Raw genomic sequence first — 21967 nt, forward strand, 5'->3', positions numbered from 1 at the left:
GGTAAAATCAGTTCTGATTTCTTTACAATACTTATATAAACTAGGGAATTCCTAATTAAGTCAGAAAGTCTAACCTAAAAATTGCTTTCAAATATAAAGACAATGTTTGTGAATTCTAAGAATGAAGTTGACATGTTATAATTTATTTAAATGTTTAATTATTTATAGATTTAGACTTCACTTCTTATCATATTTTGAAACCAAGGCATATATATTTTTCATGTTTCCAGTGTTCGTGTAAGCCCTTAAAAAGCTCAGAGTCTCTGGGCTCTGTGCCTATATTGTATAACAGAACAAATGGTCATGCTTGGTACTTGCCAATTGGATTTGCATTGAAACGTTGCATGTGGTGAGATGCACATTTCTCCTCCTGTGTCAATTCATGGATGGAAACCAAGGGTGTTCTTTCAGAGGGTTTTCTTTTGACAGATAAGTTTAAATTCTATAAATAATAAATATAAATACATATATATGTATAATAAAAATTAAAAGATAGATAGATAGGTAAGTTCTACCTGATGCCAGACTCTGCTGGTTATTGCTCTTTTCAATAGCCCTTACCTCCAAAGCTTTATAGTAATCAGCTAGTTATTGATTTTGCCTGAATCAATTTTTTACATATATTATGAATATAAAAATTATAATTTTCTAAATTCATTATTCCCTCTGGTTATTATAAGTAGCAACTTTTTCTTCTGTCTATCTATCTACTGTCTGTCATCATTATCATCATCAATATGGAGTCATGGATTCTTATTTTATTCAGTGAGTTACTGTCTCTAGTTTGATGCTAAATTGCTGCAGATGTGGCCAGTGGGCCTCTTTTAAAGGGGTTCTGGTCCCTTTATCACATCTCTATATTTTTTAGCACCTTTCTTATTTTCAAAGGAGCTCTGGATCCTTATAAGTGTGGAAAGTTATTTAGAAATGGAGATCTGTGTGCTAGTTCTACTCCTTGCTAATGGGTCTTATTGCTTCTTTTCAGAAAAGAAAGCTACAAAATACATACTCTCCACCACACGCATACACATATTTAATACTGAGATCTCCCATTCCAATGCAAACTCCATAGGGTTCTTTCTTTACTACCCTTATTCCATTTATATCTCCCTTTTGCAGTGAGAACCCTGGTTCTTAACATCAATATGTTTACTTAATTTTTCTCTTCTACAGTACAATCAAAAAGTTTCAGAATTGCTATACTGCTATAAAAAATAAGTCTACTAAAAAGAGTTCAATGTTTGTTTTAATTTTTTATTTTCTTTTGATTCAGGATATATAGTTAAACTTTATAAAGTTTCAAAAGTTCCTTAGATCTTTTTAATCCTCCTTCAGCCTCCCTAACACATTTTGAAGCCTGGCTAATTCCCATTCTTTTTAGCTTCAGTATCACTTTCTAATAGATGCCTTCCCAGACTCTGTATTAGGTTAGGTCTGTTTGTTAACTGGTCTCATAGCATCTTTTGCTTTCCCTGTATAGCACTTTTCTTTTTAGTCTTTGTGGTTGGTTTACTGTCTCCCCTACTATGCTGTAAGTTTCAAAAGGACAGAGATAATGTCTTTCTTACCACCTCTTATTCCCCTCTGAACACATAGTAGATATTAAATAAGTGTTCGTTGGCTAAATGAATTACGTCTAATAGTTGCTACAGGAGCTTAGAAAAAGGAGAAATTATGAAAGGTTGTTACATTCCTTCTTTCTCTCACTAGTCCATCCCTTCCTCCTCGAGAGGCAAGTTGTTTTCAGCTTACTTGGCAAACATTTGTTAAGGAACATTATTAAATCACTAATGCATATTTCCTGGGCACTGAAAAAATATATATATATATATCACTCAGGAGATTAAGATATAGTGCCAAAATATATCTAGTGTCTAGTGACTAAAGAAATGAATTGGGGTTTCTCAAAGACCTCAGAATTGGGTAGATGAGTTTCTACATTTATCTGAATTAAAAGGTAGATATTCTTTTTTGACTAATGATCAGTACATTTCCATGTTCATTTTTGAAGATATTTCTGCCAAGTATACCAAATATGCTTTCTCTTCAGTGGTTAAATGTAAAAACAGAACTTCTCACTTGAGCCTCTGAATTAAGTTCCATGAATGAGTGTGAAAATCCATTACTGAAAGGATTGCAGTGCAAATAATTGTAAATAACTTTTCTGAGGTGGGTCTGGAGCTATGTGACTTCTTCTAATTTGGACTCTCCAAATGAAAACCATGTGGCTCATGACTAAATTGAATTTTTTCATTATGTTGGAAAACAATAAATAGGAAACAAAGCAATTTAAAAAATAGTGAGACCCTCTTCACAAAGAATTTAAATGAACTAGGAAAGAAATTAATATGACATTATTTCTGTCACATGCTTTTCCTTCCTTTGTTTCTGCTAGATCACAGGAATCCTGTGCCGTCTTTATTCATACCCTAAATCAGATCATTTTTAAGTCTCATTTTCTTCATCACTAAAATAATAGTCCATTTGCAGAATTTTTTTTAGGATTTAAAGTTACATACAGTAGGAGAAAAAGGAACCCTCCTACACAGTTGGTGGGATGTAAATTGGTGCAGCTATTATGGAGGACAATATGGAGGTTCCTTAAAAAACTAAAAATAGACTTATCAATGATCCAGCAATCCCACTTCTGGGCATATATCCAGAGAAAACTATGATATGAAAAGATGCATGCACCCCAATATTCATAGCAGCACTATTTACAATAGCCAAGGCATGGAAACAATCTAAATGTCCATCGACAGATAACTGGATAAAGAAGATGTGGGTATATATACAATGGACTGTTACTCAGTCATAAAAAGAATGAAATAATGCCATTTGCAGCAACATGGATAAACCTAAAGATTATCATATTAAGTAAAGTAAGTTAGACAGAGAAAAATAAATATCATATGATATCACTTACATGTGGAATCTAAAAAAAATGATACAAATTCTATTTACAAACCAAAAACAGACTCATGGACATAGAAAACAATGTGGTTACCAAAGGGGAAAGGGTGGGGGAGGGATAAATTAGTTCAGAATTAACAGATACACATTACATAATAAACAACAAGGACCTACTTTATAGCACAGGGAACTATATTCAATTTCTTATAAAGTCATATAATGGAAAATAATCTAAAAAGAAAATATGTATATGTGTAGATGTATAATTGAATTGCTTTGCTATACACCTGAAACTAACCTGTAAATCAGCTACACTTCAATAAAAAATAAAATAAAAATAAAAATGCAAAAATTACACACAGTAATGTTCCTTACACTATGCCTGGTACATAGAAAGTATAAATAATTTGTAGTCATTATGTGGGTTCTTTGTCTTATCTCTATCCATGAGCAGTTATTATATATCTATTATGTGTTCTGTGGACTAGGTGGGATATAAATTAATTGTAGGATACAGTACCTATCACATATAAGGGCATAACAGGAGCTGATAGAGGAGGGCTGAACCTGCAATTACTGTTACTATCTAGGTGGGAAGAAGGCCAGCCATGGTTGTTGAAGAGATATCAGAACATAGTATCTAAGGTTGGCAGAGCCCTCTGGAAGATTCAGCATACAAGGGACCCAGTGTGGGTACAACATGAGACTCAAAATATGGAAAGAGCCCACTAACTCCAGGAGTGGGTGCTATTCTTAAGAGTCAGGGATATAAGTCAAACCAGTCATATCTTTCCACAGACACAAAGTTGATAGTCATTGTGCTAGGTTGTTAAAACAACAACAACAACAACCCTCAAATCTCTGGTAGAGACTAGCATGAAAAATGCAGGACTTTAGTCCTGCAAAGTCTGAGGTCCTCAAGTTTATCAAGAGAGGGTTTCAGGAGAGAGAAATCAGAGAAGAGCTAGTTAGCAGAGCTAGGATGTAGAGAAGGGATGGGATCCCAAGAATTAAGTAGAGTACTTTTTTCAAGGCTGGGCTCAAGGCTAGAGTCAGAGAAGCAGAAGTGTGATTAGATGGTGAGATAATACAAAGAACTGGATTATCAAATTGGACACACAAATCAGAGATTCTGGCCAGGAACAAGTTTTACTAATGATTTCAGACACAAGTAATCATGAGACACAGGTGAAACAGAGGGAGACATCTGAAATAGTGCACCTTACTGGGTCCTTTTTTTGGCTGCATCAGGATGTTTCCTGGTCCCAGATCTCCAATGAGGTGTGCAGTTAAGTCACTTATGGAGAAAGAGCTATTTGGGCCATGACATTTTGTACTCCATTTTATACTCAGAGAGTTGCATAGTTTCTGTGACATTTTCTAGGAAGCCATGTCTATAAATCCATAGATTCCAGGTATGTTATCATAAATAATCATATAACAGGTATATCCTGCTACAGATGAGGACTGTCCTGTTAGTAAATGCCATTACTTTGCTAGAAGTCATTAGCCTTAGCATATTTACAAGGATATTTGACCAGGTCATCTTTTTTTTCCCCCTGGAAGCATCCCCTGCCAATGGGACAGGAATGGGAGGCAGGAATTGCAAATCTTCTATTTGACTATTTACTTCCCAGATGATAAAACCCAGAAAGTTGGAATCAAGCCAAATTCCCCCCTTCCTGAAATCTGGATTACTTTTGGAGTTTGACTTAAGGATAGAATTAGCAAGTGGGAGGAATACAGAACAGGAGAAAAACTTAAGGACCATTTGTGCTTGTCTCCATACTCAAGGGATAAATATACTCCGTATCATTAAGGATTAAAAAGGACAAATGGACATATAATAGATTAAAGTGCCGTGAGCATATGGATAAAGGGAGAGCAGGTGAGTTGAGGTAACTAGGGCAGGCTTTGTGATCTTCTTTGTTTTCCTTCTCTTTGAATTTAACTCTTTCTCAGCAGGCTGACTGTGCTGTAGTGAGGGTGATTTCTCCAGTCCACTAATGGGTGAAGTTCTGTTCATAAAGTCAAGGCGCACTCAATGCAAAGTTTAAAATAGAAGTATTAAAGGTAAAAGAGGAATTGACTATGAGAGAGGATATTGATAGGTAGGTGGTTTCTGTCTTGAATGGGCTTAATTTATCATTGACATCTGGTCCATTGTCAAGCCTGAAGACCTCTCCTGGTAACATCTCAAACCAGTTGGAAATATTTTGTAGGGTGATCATGGTTCCTTAATCATGGTTTCTTGTGCAATATTTAACACTCAAACTAATATGAACAGATTAATTTCCTTGTCAAGGCAGGGGAAATGTGCGTGTGAGGACCCTACAGGTTCTGAGTCTTCTGGTTAATGATGTGAGCAATGACTCATTCATTACCTTGCAATGTTTCGACTGTTGTCTTGAAGTATTATTTAAATATGTTTTATTGTTTTCTACATTTCCATGCTTGCATTTTTCTTGCCGACTAAAATTTCAGTTTCTAGAGAGCACAACCAGTATAGGTGCTCAATAAATGTTTCTTGACTTAATTGGCAGATTTATGGTATCTTGGGGAAATATTTTAAAAATTAGTCTCTCTGGTATTCTATCTCTGCTAAGGCACCTTTAAGAATCTATAATGACAGGCCAAGTACAATTTATAACAGATAATTTAAATTTTCTTTTGGTGGGCATTCATTATTTCCAGCTTCATTTTAAGAGCCTATACAATAGTTCAAAAATAACACTAGGCTTAAAGAGAAAGAAAGATAAAGAAAGAACATTAAATATAATCAAAAGGGAATTAAACTGCAATCAAATAAAAATTTCTTTAGTATAGTTTGAAATGGATTTTAAGAGAAAGGGTTGAAAATATTCTAATCTTTCAATAGAATTTAATTTTTTATTCCTACTCTATTGTTGTAAATAATTCGAAGAAGATCTTAGGTTCTTCACTAATGTTACAGGTACTATCTGTATCGGTCAGGTTTCAATCAGAAAAACGGATGTTACTTTTAAGTATTCCAGCTGGGGTCTTGAAGTGAATGATTCTCTGGAGTTTGTCCGAGGCCTCTGCTAGCCTCCTGCATCTGCTCACATGCCAGCAGAGACTACTGGCTTCTTCTCTTCCAGATTCTAAATCTACTCTAAGTGCTTCTCATCGTCAGAATCTGACTTCTATTGCTGGGGATTCTGGGAAATGTAGTTTGGATGTCTTACCTGTGATACAGAAGAGATGTAGAAATGGGTAGGCAATGATGTCCAGGAAACCACAGATCATCTGCCACACTATCTGTTCAGCATTCAAATGTTTTAAAAGCAGTTGTAAAGTACAATTGGTATAGTAATACTTACATATTTGCTTCAAAGGTACAGTGAACTCCCCTTTCAGATAGAAACCAGACATTTTCAGATATAGTTAAGGAAATTCAGAACTGACTCTAAGTGTCACAGTGGACAGTAGCACTGCCGGGAGAAACCCGTGTTATCATCAGAGCCAGTGCTGACACTGTGAAGCACCCCAGCAGAACATTCTTTGCTTTTGTTTTGTGCTGAAGGAGTTCCATAAACTATGGTGAACTAAGTTTTCTCATTTTTTGATATCACAAACATGACACATCACAAGCAGGGAAGAATGAAGGGAACTAACTTAGTTATCTTAATGATGGATATAAAAAGAATGAGGTATACAAAAGGCAATTAACAATGAACAATTGTATTTATAGTGAAGAGGAACCTTAGAGAGAGCTAGTCTGGACTGTGCATGTTATACATCAGTGAGCTGAAAGCTGAAGAGCTGGCACATAGTGCCTTTGGTTTACTGCTAATTGCAGGGTTGTTACTATGACCTGGGTACAATAGCGGGGCCACGCTAGGCTTGACCACAGTAAAAAAGACCTGAAATTGCAGTGGCTTTACCACAAATATTTGTTTCTTCTCTTACAAAGTCTAGTAGAGGTCAAGCAGTCCCACCCTATGGAACACGTAGCCTCCACTTGCTTTTAGCCTTCTGGGACTAAAAGTGACACATTAGATTCCACATGAGAGAATTAACGAAATGATCTCAACCTAAATGTCAGGACAGCTGGGAAATATGGTTTTCCTATAGGTGTCTTCTATCATAACAGGAGTCTTGATACCGGGTTACATACTTTTATCATGACATTAGTCTGCCTCTCACTCCAGACAGGCTCCAGCTTTGAAGCTGGTTTAATATTTTTCAATACAGTATTTTTAGCTAAAGCATATTTGTTTCCATAAAGCTAATCATTTTTTATCTTTCTTTAAAAATATTAACTGTGGCTACTTATAATGGGTGTGACTTCTTTTTTTAATTCCCGCTTGATATAAATACCAAAATATACATGCAATATTCAGCATAGGCTCTTATTCTAAATAGATGGGGGAACTCATCAGGCCTCATAGAAACACCTCAGGTTTCAAATTTATTTCTTCTAGTTTTACAATGCAAATAAGCACTGTACACATTTCATATCACCACTTTCTGTTAAAAAAAAGTCACTCTATAGTTCTAACTCCATGATTTTAGATGAAATATCTATAGAAATATGTCATTGTGATAAAGAGGAGAATTTGGCTAAGAATCAACATTCAGAGAAAAGCCATAACAAAAGCTGAACAATATATCTGCTATATGAAGTGTAATGAATAGAAGATATATAATGATGCAAAAATGCAAATATTTATTGAGTAATAACTAAATACAAGGGAGACAGTATGGATCCTACACTGACACCCAAGAATCATTAAGTATGGTTGGACAGCTGAATATTACCAAACAAGGTATGTAGTCAGTGGGCTTGGCATGCTCAAGTCCTGCATATTCCAGAGAAAGGACTGGCCCTTGACTAGCTCCTTGGAGACACCCTCTGAGCCCTTGGAATGTTTTGCCTGAAAAGAGTATCTTTGTATACCTGAACCCTTGGACTGTACAAGACAGTTAATGCCAACAATGAAATTTATAGTAAATACCTGTTTTTATTCTCTTGCGACCCAGAGCCATGCTATGTCAGTTTGACCTCTGGGGGGTGCGGGAGAGGTTGGAGACTGAATAGTTAGCTAAGTCACATAAGCATGGAATGCCTGTGTGACCAACTCCCAATAAAAACCTTGGACACCAAGGTTGTAGTGGCCTTCTCTGGTTGACAATATATCATATACCTTGTTGCGCATTGTTCCTGGGAGAATTAAGTGCTGTCTCTACAACTTTAATGGGAGAGGATAACTTGCACCTGGTTCTCCTGAACTCCATCCTACGCAGCTTTTGCTTTTGCTGATCCTTTAATCTGTATCCTTTCTCTGTAACAAATTGCAACCATGAATATAATAGCTTTTCTGAATTCTATGAGTTCTTCTAGTAAATCATTGAACCTAGTGGTAGTCTTGGTGTCCCCTGAAACACAAGGTGAATAAAAGTTCATAAACAAAAAAATTCCCAATAGAATTAGGAGACGCAAAGTATCATAATAATGTATCAAACATTTGTTAAGTGTGTTACAGTTTACAAAAGTTTCTCATAATTTACTGTTTGTTATAGGGATTCAGAAGGAGTGAGAATGACTTCAAAGTATAGAGATAGAGCAAGGTTTTATGGAAGAAGCTGCATCTCAAAGGGCCCAGAGAAGAAAGGAAGACAGAACAAGGTAAGGAAAATGAAGTCCAGGGTCAGAGGGCAGTAAGCGGGAACACATGGGCTCATGTGTGAATTTAAGGTAAGTAAAGAGTCAAGACTGTAAATGCAGGCTCAGGCCAAATTGTAGGGTTTCAATGATGCTGCTGTTTACCATAAAACTAAAAGCTAAACTTTTAGTAACTTAAGCTAATCCAGAAAGTTTCTGTGTGGAGAAATTTCCCTGTAGGGGATCTCCATATGCTGCAGAATTCTAAGGATAAAGTGGATCTTACTGCCAGAAAAAAAGTCACTATAATAATAACCTAATGGGGTTCCACATGTATCCTCTTACAGTGATGTCCACATCAAATTTGCACAATTTATAACTACAAAATTGAGTTGTCTTCAGCCAGAAATTGTGAGCTCCACCTGTCATCTGAGAATCCAGCTATGTTCTTTTTAGATTGTTGTAATATCACAGTAATAAAGATTCTGCAATTAGAATTTAGCTCACAATTTTAGAAATGATTCATGATCCAAAACTGTCTCCAGCTCAGCTTCCCTGTGGCTTCACCAGCCTTAAAGCCCCCCAAACTGCTGTTGTCAGGAAGACACACTGGCATTACTTTTGTTGTTACTCACTGAGTGCCCTAAATACATACCATTTTCTTTGGAAGTAAGTTGTAGGGGATGGGACTGGAGTGGGTAGGATTTATAAGGAAAGGATGTTAGGTTTGTGCAAGGGTTTGAATTACAGAAAGGCATAAAACCTAATGTAGGTCTTAAAAGGTTGTAACTGTGGGCAGGGCACCCCACATCTTTATTTCTATAACAAAATATTATGCCAACCTGCCCACTTCCTTTTCCCATGGCTATATAATGATGAGAATGATGTGTGTTTTTGTTTCAATTGTGTTTATTCCATCAAGAATGGAAAATGGAAGCACTCCTTATTTGATGGTCCTTAGTTTAGTTCAACACAGTTCTGACCCTCCAGTCCTATTACTGTGCAGACATACTCTGTTTCATATTTTAAAAAATTATCATCTGTATTTAAATTACATGAACATTTTCTCCAGTTTCTCCTTAGTGTCTATTAGACATGAGCTTGCAATATGACTGAAATTGAACCACTTATTTCCCTTTCTCCAAAACTGAATGCTTTCCATGTATTTCTGCCTCAGTGTCACTAGCATCCACCCAGACTCCACAGTTAGAACCTAAAATCATTCTGACTTCCCAATCCTTCACACTTCTAATCAATCATTGACTGCTAGCTAACTTACTGCCTGAAAACTTCACCATCCTGCCCACTTTTTTCCCTTCCTGTGACTATTTCTTAGTTTAGACCACCATTATTTTCCACATGAATTGTGGAAATAACTTCTTGCCTAGTTCCTCTGTTTCTCATCTTCTACCTCCTAATTCACTTTCTTTTTGAAAATGTAGCATGAAATATTATACTAAATTTTTAGAGTACAGAGCAAGAGATACATGACGGTCAGGGAAGTTCTTTCCTGCCCCTTTCCCTCTCCTCCCTCCCCTGTGCAGTCCTGGAGCGAGCTGGGGAGTTGGGAGGAGATAGAGTGAGGAAAGAAAATAAGCCAACTATATCCTCTTCTCCTGTCAAAGAGGCCTACTAAGGTGAGAGGAAAACTTTTAATTGGAACGTTTTGGAATAGAGAAGAGAACTCTGATACAGACATGTTAATTTTGAGATATCTATTGTGCATTTGAGTGGAGATGTGGAATTGGCAGTTGGATTGATGAATCTAAAATTTAAGGCTGAAAGGTGCCCATCTCATCACTGCTCTTCAACATAGTACTGAAAGTCCTAGTTGGAACATTTAGACAAGAAAAATAAATAGAAGGTATCCAGATTGGAAACAAAGAAGTTAAATTGTCTCTGCGGATAACATGATCTTATATATAGAAAACACTAAAGACTGTAGCAAAAACTGCTGGAACTAACAAACAATTTTAGTAAAGCTACAGAATACAAAATCGACATGCAAAAATCAGTTGTTTTTCTATATACTGACAACAAACTATCTGAAAAAGAAATTTTTAAAAATCCCATTTATAATAGCATCAAAAACAGTAAAATACTTAGGACTAAATTTAACCAAGGAGGTGAAAGATCTCTACATTGAAAACTATAAGAATTGATGAAAGAAATGGAAGAAGAAAAAAATATGGAAAGCTATGCCATGTTCATGAATCAGAAGAATTAATATTATTAAAATGGCCATACTACCCAAAGCAATCTTGAGAGAGAAAAACAGAGGTTGGTGGTATAACACTTCCTAATTTCAAACTATATTACAAAACCATAATACAGTCTCCAGCTTATGATGATCAGCTTATAATTTTTCAGCTTTGCAGTATTTCTTGTGATGCTGGGAAGATCCCAATTAGCCACTCGATCAGCAGGGTAAACAACCAATATACTTTCAGCCATTCTGCACCCACACAACCATTCTGCTTCTCACTTTCAGTACAGTATTCAATAAACTTCATGAGATATTCAACACTTTATTATAAAATAGGCTTTGTAATAATTGATTTTGTTCATGTAAGCTAACACAAGTGTTCTGGGCATGTTTAAGGTAGGTTAGGTTAAGTCATGATGTTTGGTAGGTTAAGCATATTAAGTTATTTTCAATTTACAATATTTTCAACTTACAATGAAAATATTATTGGGAGAAGTTTATTAGGAGGTAACCCCATTGTAAGTTGAGGAAAATCTGTAATCAAAACAGTATAGTACTGGCATAAAAACAGACAGACCAATAGAACACAAAAAGAGCCCAGAAATAAACCTGAACTTGTATGGTTAGCTAATTTTTGACAAAGATGTCTGGGACACACAATGGGGAAAGGAGAGTCTTCAATAAATGGTGTTGGGAAAGCTGGATATCCACATGCAAAAGAATGAAATTGAACTGTTATCTTACACTATGGACAAAAATTAACTCAAAAAGCATAAAAGACTTAAACATATGGCCTGAAACCATAAACCTAGAAGAAAACATAGGAGAAAAGCTCCTTGACATTGGTCTTGGCAATGATTTTTTAGATGTGATGCCAAAAGCAAATGTAACAATAGCAAAAATAAAGTGGGACTACATCAAACTAAAAAGCCATAAAAAAGAAGGAAATCCTATTTGTAAAAACATGGATGCAACTTGAAGGCATTATACCAAGTGAAATAAGCCAGGCAGAGAAAGACAAATTCTATATAATCTCATTTATATGTGGAATCTAAAAATATCAAACTCATAGAAACAGAGAATAGAATGGTGGTTGACAGGGGCTGAGGTTGGAGGAATTGGGGAGATGTTGGTCGAAGGATGCAGACTTTCAGTTATAAGTTGGTCAAGTTCTGGGGATCGAATATACAACATGGTGACTATAGGTAATAATACTATATTGCATACTTGAAATTTACTAAGAGAGTAAATCTTAAACGATCTCATTGCACACACACACACCACACTCACACATACACACCACACTCACACATACACACACACATACAAAAGTTAACTATGTGAGGTGACAGATATGTTAAACTAATTTTATTGTGGTGATCATTTCACAATACATATGTATATCAATTTATCAAGTTGTACATCTTAAGTTTATACAATTTATTTGTCAATTATATTTCAATAAATCTGGGGAAATATGAGTAAAAATGAAAAAAAAATTAACCCCCTGGAAATAAATAAAATAGAATAGAATTTAAGGCTAGAGATATAGATTTGGGAGTCTTTAGGACATTAGTGGTATCAAAAGCCATAAGGCTAGATGAGACCATGAGGGAGTGAGTATAAATAGAAAAAAATGGGAGGTTCAAAGACTGAGATGTGGCGCTTTCCAATGTTTAGGTGGTGGGTTGATGAGGAGAAAACATAAAGGAAACTGAGAAGGCACTTCCACAGACAGGGAAGAACAACCGGGCTAGTGTGTCCTGGAAGCCAAGTGAAGAATGTGTTCAGTGAGGTGGACTGATGGCCTCTGTGAAATAGTGGTCAAGAGAAGTACAGTGAGGATTGGGAAATAACCACTGTATTTAGCAACATGGAGGCTGTTGGTGACCTTTCAATTTCAGTGAAGTAATGGGGCAAAAAGCATGATTTGAACAGACTCTAGAGAGAACAGAGAAGGAGTCATTGAGGGTAAAGAGTATAGACAAGGAGAGGAGGAGTTTTGCTCTAAAAGAAAACGAGGTGATTGCTGGAGGCAGAAGTGGACTGTAAAAGGACTTTTAAGATGAGAGATGTTTACATGCCACTGAGCAAGAGAAAAACTGATGACACAGGAAAGAGAGAGGAACAACTGAAGCAGTGTTCTTGAGTAAGCAAGAGGGGATTAGATTTGGTGCACAAGTGGGGTGGTTGGATTTATCTAAGAGCGTCAATAGTTCTTCCAAATTAACAGGAGAGAAGGCAGAGTATACAGGCATAGGTGTTGATAAATGGGTTGATGTGCTGGGGGCTTGTGCAGGTTCACTCCTGAATACTACAATTTTCTCAGGCAAATAGAAAGCAAGGTCATCAGCTGGAAGTGGAGTATTGAAAACGTTAAAATGTCCCCTTTTCATCAAGCTATCTAAAACTAAGCTCCCTGAGCACTTGTCATTAGCATACTATGTATTTTGCTGACTTATGATGTGTATCGTCTATCTCCCCATCAGAACATGAACTGCATGAGAGGAGAGTTTTCTGTCTAATTTAGTTACTGCTGTAACCACAGAACCTAGAATACTACCAGGTAAATAGGTGTTCAGTAAACAGTTGTTAAATTAATTAAGGGAAGAATTTTGTGATTATTAGACTTGGAGTGGATTGGGCTCTTTAATATGAAAACAAAGGAAGTATCTTTGTATCATATAAGAGCAACTACAAAAGCTATGGGACTTGGGGAGCATATTATCCTAATAGTGAGGGGAAACTGGGCTGCTGAGTGGTTTGAAGGAAAGGGGAAGAAAAATAAGGTTTGTTTCTACCGGCACACTCCTGAGTCCAGCTCATTCAACAAACTGATTATAATATTTCTGATGTTTCAGGAAAGGGAGTATCTTCACCTGCCTGAAAGCATTCTAAAGTTTGGAGAAAATAGTTTCGACTGCTTGTGGGTTAGACAGTTATGAATATTGAGTCTCTTTTTCCACAACATATAGCAAAGTCTTCAGGTTTAGCATTTGACAATATAACAAATTGCAGGACTGGTGGCTAAAGGGAAATGAGTCTTAGTAAAACATTAACATCCATGGTTATGTGGCATACTTTTTGGGCTCCATTTATTTCTCTGCCAAAATCCAGCCCACACTGCAGTAACTTATACAGAAACATGTTTTGAACATAGCTATGTCAGTAATAGTATCCAGTTACATAAAAATATTTTTAAAATGCATAAAGTGACAAGACATCGGATAGTCAGGGGATATATGAAATGGAGTCATAGACAGAAATTCTTGGCATATGTTAATAATGTATGACCATGCATTCATCTTAAAAAAATTACCTTTTTGTTGGCAGTGTACAATCGTGGATTAATAGAAAAGAGAGCTAGGCAAGGGTATCAAGCAGACTCAGATTTGAATCTTTATCAGTCAGGTTGAATTAGGAGCAGAGAAACCAATCCTGGAGCTTCCTTCCTTCTTCCTTTTTCTTTCTTTCTTTTTTTTAATGCTAGAGTTTTAATGCAGAATATTATTTGCACAGGTGATGAAAGCGCTGAGAAGCTGATAGGAAAGGGAGCAGGGCAGGCAACTCAGAGATTAGCAAGAACAAGAAGCAACAACCCCTAAGGCTAAAGCAGCAAGGAGGAGGTGGATTGTCAGAGCCCCAGACTGAGGCCATTTAATGGGAACTAGAACTACAGCTAGATCCATTAGACTGGAGGCACCAAGTTGCTGGAGCTGCTTCTGGAAAAGTTAGCTCAGGCAAAGCGAGAGAGGGAGGACTATCTTGTCTACTGTTCTCTGGCCTCCTAATCTGTTACTGATCCGAACTTGGATCCACTCTCCCAATGTGCAGCTAAGCCAATCTACTGACATTGGCTGCTGGTGTACATTTATTTGCAGGGCACCCATCAAAGAGAATGGGCAGATAGTGCTCAAAAGACCCCGATGGTGTTTTTAAAGACAATTTAGGGGTGAGAGCTGCAGAGTATGGGATCAGCTCATGGACATTCTTTTGATTGGCTGGTGGTGAGATAACAGAGTGATGTTTGAGGAATCTTAATCATCAGCTCTCTGGTTCCAACCAGTCTGGGGTCTGCTGCTTGTGGTTAACACGTAGTCACCATCTTCCACTAGGTGGAAGTCTTAGTTTCTGCAGAACAACTCAAAGATATGCATCAGATTGTCATCTATTTCCCTTCAGGAGGAACTTGGAGTCCTGTGACTCTACTGTTCTAATCTTTAACTTCTTGAGTCTTCTCTTTGGAACTTGGGGAAGGCCAGACAAGAAGTGGGGGACACAGAGGGGCTTGTACCTGGGAAGACCCCTCAGGGTTCTGCTTGGTTCAGCCTTCCCCTTTTTTTGGATACTCCTCAATCCTGAGGGGAGCAGGGGCTGGACAAGAAAGGGAATAAAGTTTTGGATAGAGAGGTTAAGCATAAACTTGGTAGGGGGACTCAGTTTCTTCTCCACCATGTACCGACCCTCCCACTCCTTCGCTGAATATATCCAGAAGCCATAATAGAGGAACCTGGGAATTGCAGTTTCCTCTTGACAGCAAGGCAGAGAATGTATCTGAGAGCAAAGAAAGAGCTCAAAAATTCTGCTCAGTCTCTCTTTAGCTGTGAGTCCTTGAGTGATTGCTTTAACATGTAGTCTTGTTTCTTCATCTGCAGTATGAAGGATACCTACCTATAGGAGTTTTGTGATTCCAAATGCAATAATGTTTATACAGTGCCTGGTTCGTAGTAGAAGCTCAAGACATCTTTTTCCCCTTCCCCGTTTAGAAATATTTCTCAAAGCATTGTTTTCCTAGAAAGATAAAGAAAATAATGATTCTGAAGAGAATTTGGCCACCAAGTCTTATCTTTGGCTCTGCTTTAATTTCAGTAGTCTTTATCAAAAGTGGCACAGAACCCAAAGCTGACTCAAAGTGAGCAGTTCTCAAAGATCACATTTATCAAGAATTGTATCTTTGAAATCTTGGTCACTTCCAGGTCCATTAATAAGATAGTAGTTGTAGTAATGACCATAAAAATCAATGAGCAAGTGTTTCTAGAAGAGACTAAGGTCAATAGTCTTTATTCCTTGCTCCTAAAATAGGATGTTTTAATTTTTCATAAAATTCTTGAAAGAGAGGGTTTTTAATGGCTACACTAAAATCTTAAGGGAGACCTATCTCTAGACCGTAAAACCACTGTCAAGGTTAAGAATCGTGTTCACAAAAGTGTGCATTAAGAAACATAATAAAACCTCATTTATTTAGTTTGTTCTAATTTGAAATTTAGGATAACTTTCTCTTGGAAAGATTTAAGTTCCTGCTGAAGGATCTGATTAATTTAATTCATAAGTTCTTACTAAGTCCTTACGTTGCCTCTGACCCTGGGCTAGGCTGAGAACTACAAAGTCACCATACTTGTTAGTCCCTGCTTTCAAGGCATTCCTCAACTTTGATAAAAAGTTTTGTGTAAGTTATGAGTCAGGAAGCAATCTTAATCTATTTAATAAAAAGCTTTAAGTATGCAAATCGTATGACTCACTACAAATACTTTTTATTTCTTCATTGAAGTAGGCTGTGAACTCTTACTTTGCTTAGAGTGTTAATTCATTGCAATAGAATGAGCAACACTATTTTTAGCAGATAATCCTGGAATCAAAATCTGACTATACCAGAGTGATTTTAGACAAGCCATCAACTTGTGAATAATGACATCTGCTCTGTGTCATTTCCATGGCAGGTAACTAAGGAAATATGTGAGAGGGTTTGTCCCACCACCTGGTTCTACATTCAGAAATATTTGATTTACATTCTTCCCTTCTCTGGGAAATGCTCTACCCTTTTGTGATCAATTCTAGTTATCTGGTCACCGGACAGTACTAAAAATGATTTTAAAATATTTCTATGTTTTAGAATTATTAATAGTCAGGGTTGCCTTATCCAGAATTTATTTGAATTAAAAACAGTTTTCTTTTGTGTTTTTAACTTATATATAAGAAAGCATAATTAAGGGGACTCTTTTCTCCTGATAACCAGACTATTATAGGAATTTAGGAACTAGAGGAAAGTTTATGGATGCAAAATAATTTTTCTTAACTTCATTCCTTAGAAGTACCACTGCTATCTTTTTGGTGTATTTTTCCTTTAATCTTTTAATCAACAGTTTTCTTTATATAATTGAAATGATACTGTATATATCATATGCATTTTGGTATCTCATTTTGGGTGGTGATTTTATATTATAAGCATTTCTCCTGTAATTAAACACACTGTAAAGCACTATGTTTCATTGTAGTGTTAAAAAATAAAATCCAACCAAGTAAATTTGAAGATCTAACTGACTTTATTCAATGAATTGGGCAGCATCCTGTCTAACAAGTAAAAAGGAAAAAGCTCTGAGGAGCTGTACAGAGTGGAAGGTATAGGCACAAAGGGGATGGGACAAAGAAATCATAAACAAAAGGAAGAATTATTTCCAGCAAGCTGACTTCCCTTAAGGGTAAGGGCAGGGGTCTCTCATGCAGATTACCTCAATAGTGCTGATCAGGTAATTTCAATTGATTGGTTAAAGGTCACATTCCTAGGAATGGCTGAAATTGCAATTAAGTTTTGGTTTGCTGTCATGGAACTTAGCACAAGTGACTCCATTTGGGTCCTATTGTTTCTTTTTTAACAGTAGAGATATATCACAATTTAAGGGGATTAATTATTTCGTTAACTCTGGTCCCCTTGCTTCTGTTCCATTTTCTTTATTATAAATAACACTGTAAACACAGGTCAGTGCATAAATATATCCACATTGTTGGATTATTTCATGAGAATGGACATCCAGTAATATATTTACAGGGCAAACTTTATAAACTTATTAAAAGCACTTTCTAAGAAGTACTGAACTGAGTGTATCAGCAGTAGTTGAGGTATTATAATCATCTTAAGTGTTTAACCTAGGAAAGAAAATAATGTATATTATTTTAACTTTCAGCTGTTTAAATAATAATGAGATTGGGTATTTTCTAATATGTGAGCACGTTAGGAAATAATGAGTTAGCCATTTGAATTTCTTCTTTGGCAAACTGCTTGTGAAAGAGCAAATTTTTTTTCAGTTCCATTCACTAAATATTTCTTGGGCATTTTCCATGCTCCAGATGTTGAAACAACAGGAGTTGCTGTATAGAGATGCATAAAATGCAATCCCTATCTTCAAGGAATTCTAAATATAGAAGGAGAGAAGGAAAAAAAATAGTGTCATAAGATCAACGACAGAAACAGAAATGGTTTGCAGTTAGAATAGAAGAAGGAGTGATTCATCTTTGAGACTACGGAAGTTTTTGAAGGATGAATAGAAATTTTCCAGGTAGATAATTAAGGGAAAGGCTTTTCAATACAGAGTTAAAAGCATGGACAAAACTTGGAAGCATGGAGGAGCAAATATTTGGTAAGTAGAAGTAGTTAGCAACAGGAGTATACAAGAGAGGATGCAGTGGGCAGATGAAGGTGGGAAGATGGAGAAGTTTGCAAGAAGCAGCTTGTGATGAAACTCATATTCCACACTGAGCAGTGTGTCTCGACCCTGAAGGTGATATGTAGCCTCTGAATTCAGCCTTTTTATCTGATAATTTATGATTTATAACTAAATAAGAGGTTGGCCATTTAAGCTTTTTTAATATCTTGTCTGTAAGTTAGAACAATCTGTTTATATTTTTGCTGTGCTAAACATGGTATGGAAAAAACAACACCAATTATGTGATGTTACCTTGGAGACATGAAAATTATTTTAGGAAGCAGACTGATTGCCTTGTTCATAGATCAATCCCACCAGGGCCCAATTATTTCGCTCATATCACACACATGTTTATCTACTTAGTTCTGGGAAACTGTGAACCTTTCCATGCGACAGCAAAATTGTATGTATTTTAACACTGTCAGGCAATTTTCATTGCATCCATATCTTTATCAAGCCATCACATGACATTCCTTTTAGGGATATAATTAAACCAAATTTCCCTTTTTATATGTTAAATTTTAAAAATATAGATATTAATTTGACAGCTAACCCTCACCTTCCCCCTGAAGGTCAAGGAGTCCCAACTAGCCTCAGGCCACACTAGGTAGGGATCCTCTGTGCTGCTCTAGTTCTGTCAGCACTGCAAACACAACCACAATTGGCAAGTGAGCGTTGGATGGCAGATGTCCAAGGAATTATTTAAATAACAACTGAGGGTTAAGCCACTTCTACGCACTTCTTAAAAATAAACTTAAAAAAATTTTTTGACTGAAGTACCATACATACAGAAAAATACACATAAGTATACAGCTAGATGAATTATCACAAATAAGCACCTCATGTAAGTCACAAAATAAAATACTACCAGCACCCCAGAAGCACCACTCACATCCTCTCATATCCACTCATAACATAGCAGTCATTATTCTGATTTCTAATAACATAGATAACTTTTCTCCTTTATTTTTTATTATTGTTTTGTATCTGTCATTTTCCCCCCTCAATCCATTAGTCCAATAAACCATGCTGTAAATATACTGCAATTTCTAAATTTACATTTTTTAGAAATAAACTTCAGGAATATTTTCAGTTTAGGGCTATTACAAATAATGCTGCTATAGACATACTTATATATAGTTTTTGGAGTGAATATGTGTGCATTTCTACTGCATATATATATATAGGAGTGGAATTGCTAAACCATACACTGGCATATATTCACAATGTACTAACAGATAATACCAAACAGCATTCCACAGTGGTTGCACAACTTTTGTTCTTACCAGCAGTGTATGTATCTGCACTTCATCCTCACCAACACATGTTGTTATCAGTCGTTTTAATTTTAGCCCTTCTGGAAGGTGTGTGATGTTGTCTCACGTGGTTTTAGTTTTCATTTCTCTGATGCCTAAACTGAACATCTTTTCATACATTTATTGATTCTTTGCATATCCTTTTTAGTGAAATATTTGTTCAGGTGTCTTGTCCATTTTTTATTTCATCATTTACCCTTTTACTTATTGAATTGTGAGGGTATTTTATACATTCTGGATACTAGCTCTTTGCCAGTTACATGTTCTGAAAATATCTTCTCCCAGTATGAGATTTTGTCTTTTTCTCACTCTTTATGATGTCATTTGATGAACAGAAATTCTTAATTTTAATGTAGTCTAATTCATCAGTCTTTTCCTTTTGTGGTTAGTGTATCTTGTACTGTCCAAGAACTCTTTTTACACCCTGTCTGTGTACTTTGCAAGAAATTACTGAATGCTTTCTGCCCCACTCCAGAAATTTTACTCACTTTCTTTGCTGTTTGTAACCAATGGGAGATTAATACAGGCAAGGTATTTTTGAGGTATAGGAGCACTTGGGTCTGCACAAATTCACATCAGTTTTTTTTCTTTAAAGGCTTTTTTTGTGTGTGTGAGCTCAATCTTCTGGAGAACCAGGGACTCTCTGCAGTCATTTGGTCTATTAATACCAGCCTCTCAACCTGCCTCAGGGTGAAACCAGACACCTTTAATCATATCTGATTGTCTCATCTTCCTCTTGAGGAAGGAGGGGATGAGTAAAGGGTTTTGCTTATCCAGAGTAAATTCATATAGAGGTCATCTTTCACTGTCTCACTGTCAGTGGGGTATGCAAGACAGGCAGCAAATAACAAAATCACGTCCAAGAAAAAGCATCAAGAATGTTAATCCAGGGGACCATATCCATTTCTGTCTTCAGAGAAAGGTGGGCCTGGGTTGAATATCAGTTCATCAGTAACCTTGCTGAAGAACTGGAAGGTGGTCTGGGCCAACCAAGATGGAGTGGCTGTTTCAATGACTGCTTTAAGTATGTTTCTGGAACAAGTCCCTTGAGTAGAACAATGCCATGGAACATACCTGAAGTACTCGTTATCAGCCATATTTCCCACATATTTTCTTTCTTTACGTGTTAGACATTCCTATATCAATAAACTCCTCTTAAATTTAATCTACTAATTGTAAACATTACCATAATCTTAATGATGTATAAGTTCCTTTCATAATTTCCCATAAACAAGAAAGTGCTTTTTATTTCTGAGTGTTCTATTTATATCAAGCATTGTGTTTCCCTAAGTGCAGCAGGGAAGTGTGTGATTCTTTTTTCCTTCTTCGTTAGAGATTGCTATTTATAGCCTTCAAGGGATACTAACACAATTTCTGCTCAGAGAGGAGGAGGCCAAGGAGTCTAAAATAGCTCTGCCTTTCCCTGCCCTCAGTCTTGCCCAGAATGTTGTTCCTCTTGGGGGACATGAGGTCCTGTAATCCTTCCTGGCTGTAGTTGGCAGTCATTTTCCACATATGTAGCTAAGTATGTGTATCTTCTGTGTGTTTTATCGGGTGAAAGTCAGAGCCTTTAAGAGTCCGTGGGCCTTCAAAAGAAAAACAGATCAAGGAACTGTTTGGTATTGTTGGTTACAATGTTCGACCAACCGCTCCTTGTACTTCTCATTCTCATTCCCGTAACTTCCTTCCCCCAAGATTTATTCATTTCCTTTCCCCAGTTACAGCTTTGGGCACCTCTTGACATCAGCTAGTGTCCTTTTGTTATGGACTTTGGCTGCTCTTGAAACCTTGCCTCTTGGATTACATGTGCTGCCTACTGTTTCTTTTGATGGTGGAATCTCTCTACTTACAGGCAAGTGAGTTTCAAAAATGCCATCTACCTGTGTTGCTGGGATGGAACTCAAATACTTCTTTCCCATCAATCCCCACTTGCTTCTCTACCACATTCTCTCCTAAGTTCTACTGACCTGTTTTTAGGTTTCTAAATCTCTCCCCAACTCCCTCCCCTTCCTCCATCTGCCTCTTCTCTTGGTGATGGAGACCAGCCTATTTGCTTGGAACCCTTTCTGTCTCCATCCCCTCTTGTCGTATGCTACTTATAATTAACCCTCACAACTCCTTTCAGGCATCAAGCTTCCTAGGAAGCTTTTGTAATTGCTTTTCTAACCAAATCCTGGTCACCTAAGTTGTTTTAGAAGCTTTTTCTATGGCTCCCCATAGCTCCTTATGTGTACCCCAACTTGGCACTCCTCAGGCTCTGTTTAGTTATATGTCTACTCATCTGTCTCCCAGACCAGACTCTAAGTTCCTTGAAGTCAGGGATCCCATATTTTTCTTTGATGGGTTCCCAACTTCTGTGCCAATGCTTGACACAGCTAACAAAGTATATTAATTGATTGTTGAGTGATGACCTGAAGCTCTGAAATAC

The 21967-nt window shown here is 36.7% G+C and overlaps 1 protein-coding gene across 9 annotated transcripts in view; it reads left to right on the plus strand.

Annotated features, from left to right (window-relative positions):
• PEX5L (peroxisomal biogenesis factor 5 like) overlaps positions 1-21967 on the plus strand; it is a 597540-nt gene that overhangs the window by 169040 nt on the left and 406533 nt on the right. For all 9 annotated transcript variants that reach the window (XM_074367482.1, XM_074367503.1, XM_045511287.2 and 6 more), the window contains one exon: positions 8458-8563. The gene's annotated coding sequence lies outside the window, so the exon portion shown is untranslated. The remainder of the gene's footprint in view (positions 1-8457; positions 8564-21967) is intronic.

Source organism: Camelus bactrianus, chromosome 1, assembly GCF_048773025.1.
Source record: "Camelus bactrianus isolate YW-2024 breed Bactrian camel chromosome 1, ASM4877302v1, whole genome shotgun sequence".
Lineage (NCBI taxonomy): Eukaryota > Metazoa > Chordata > Mammalia > Artiodactyla > Camelidae > Camelus > Camelus bactrianus.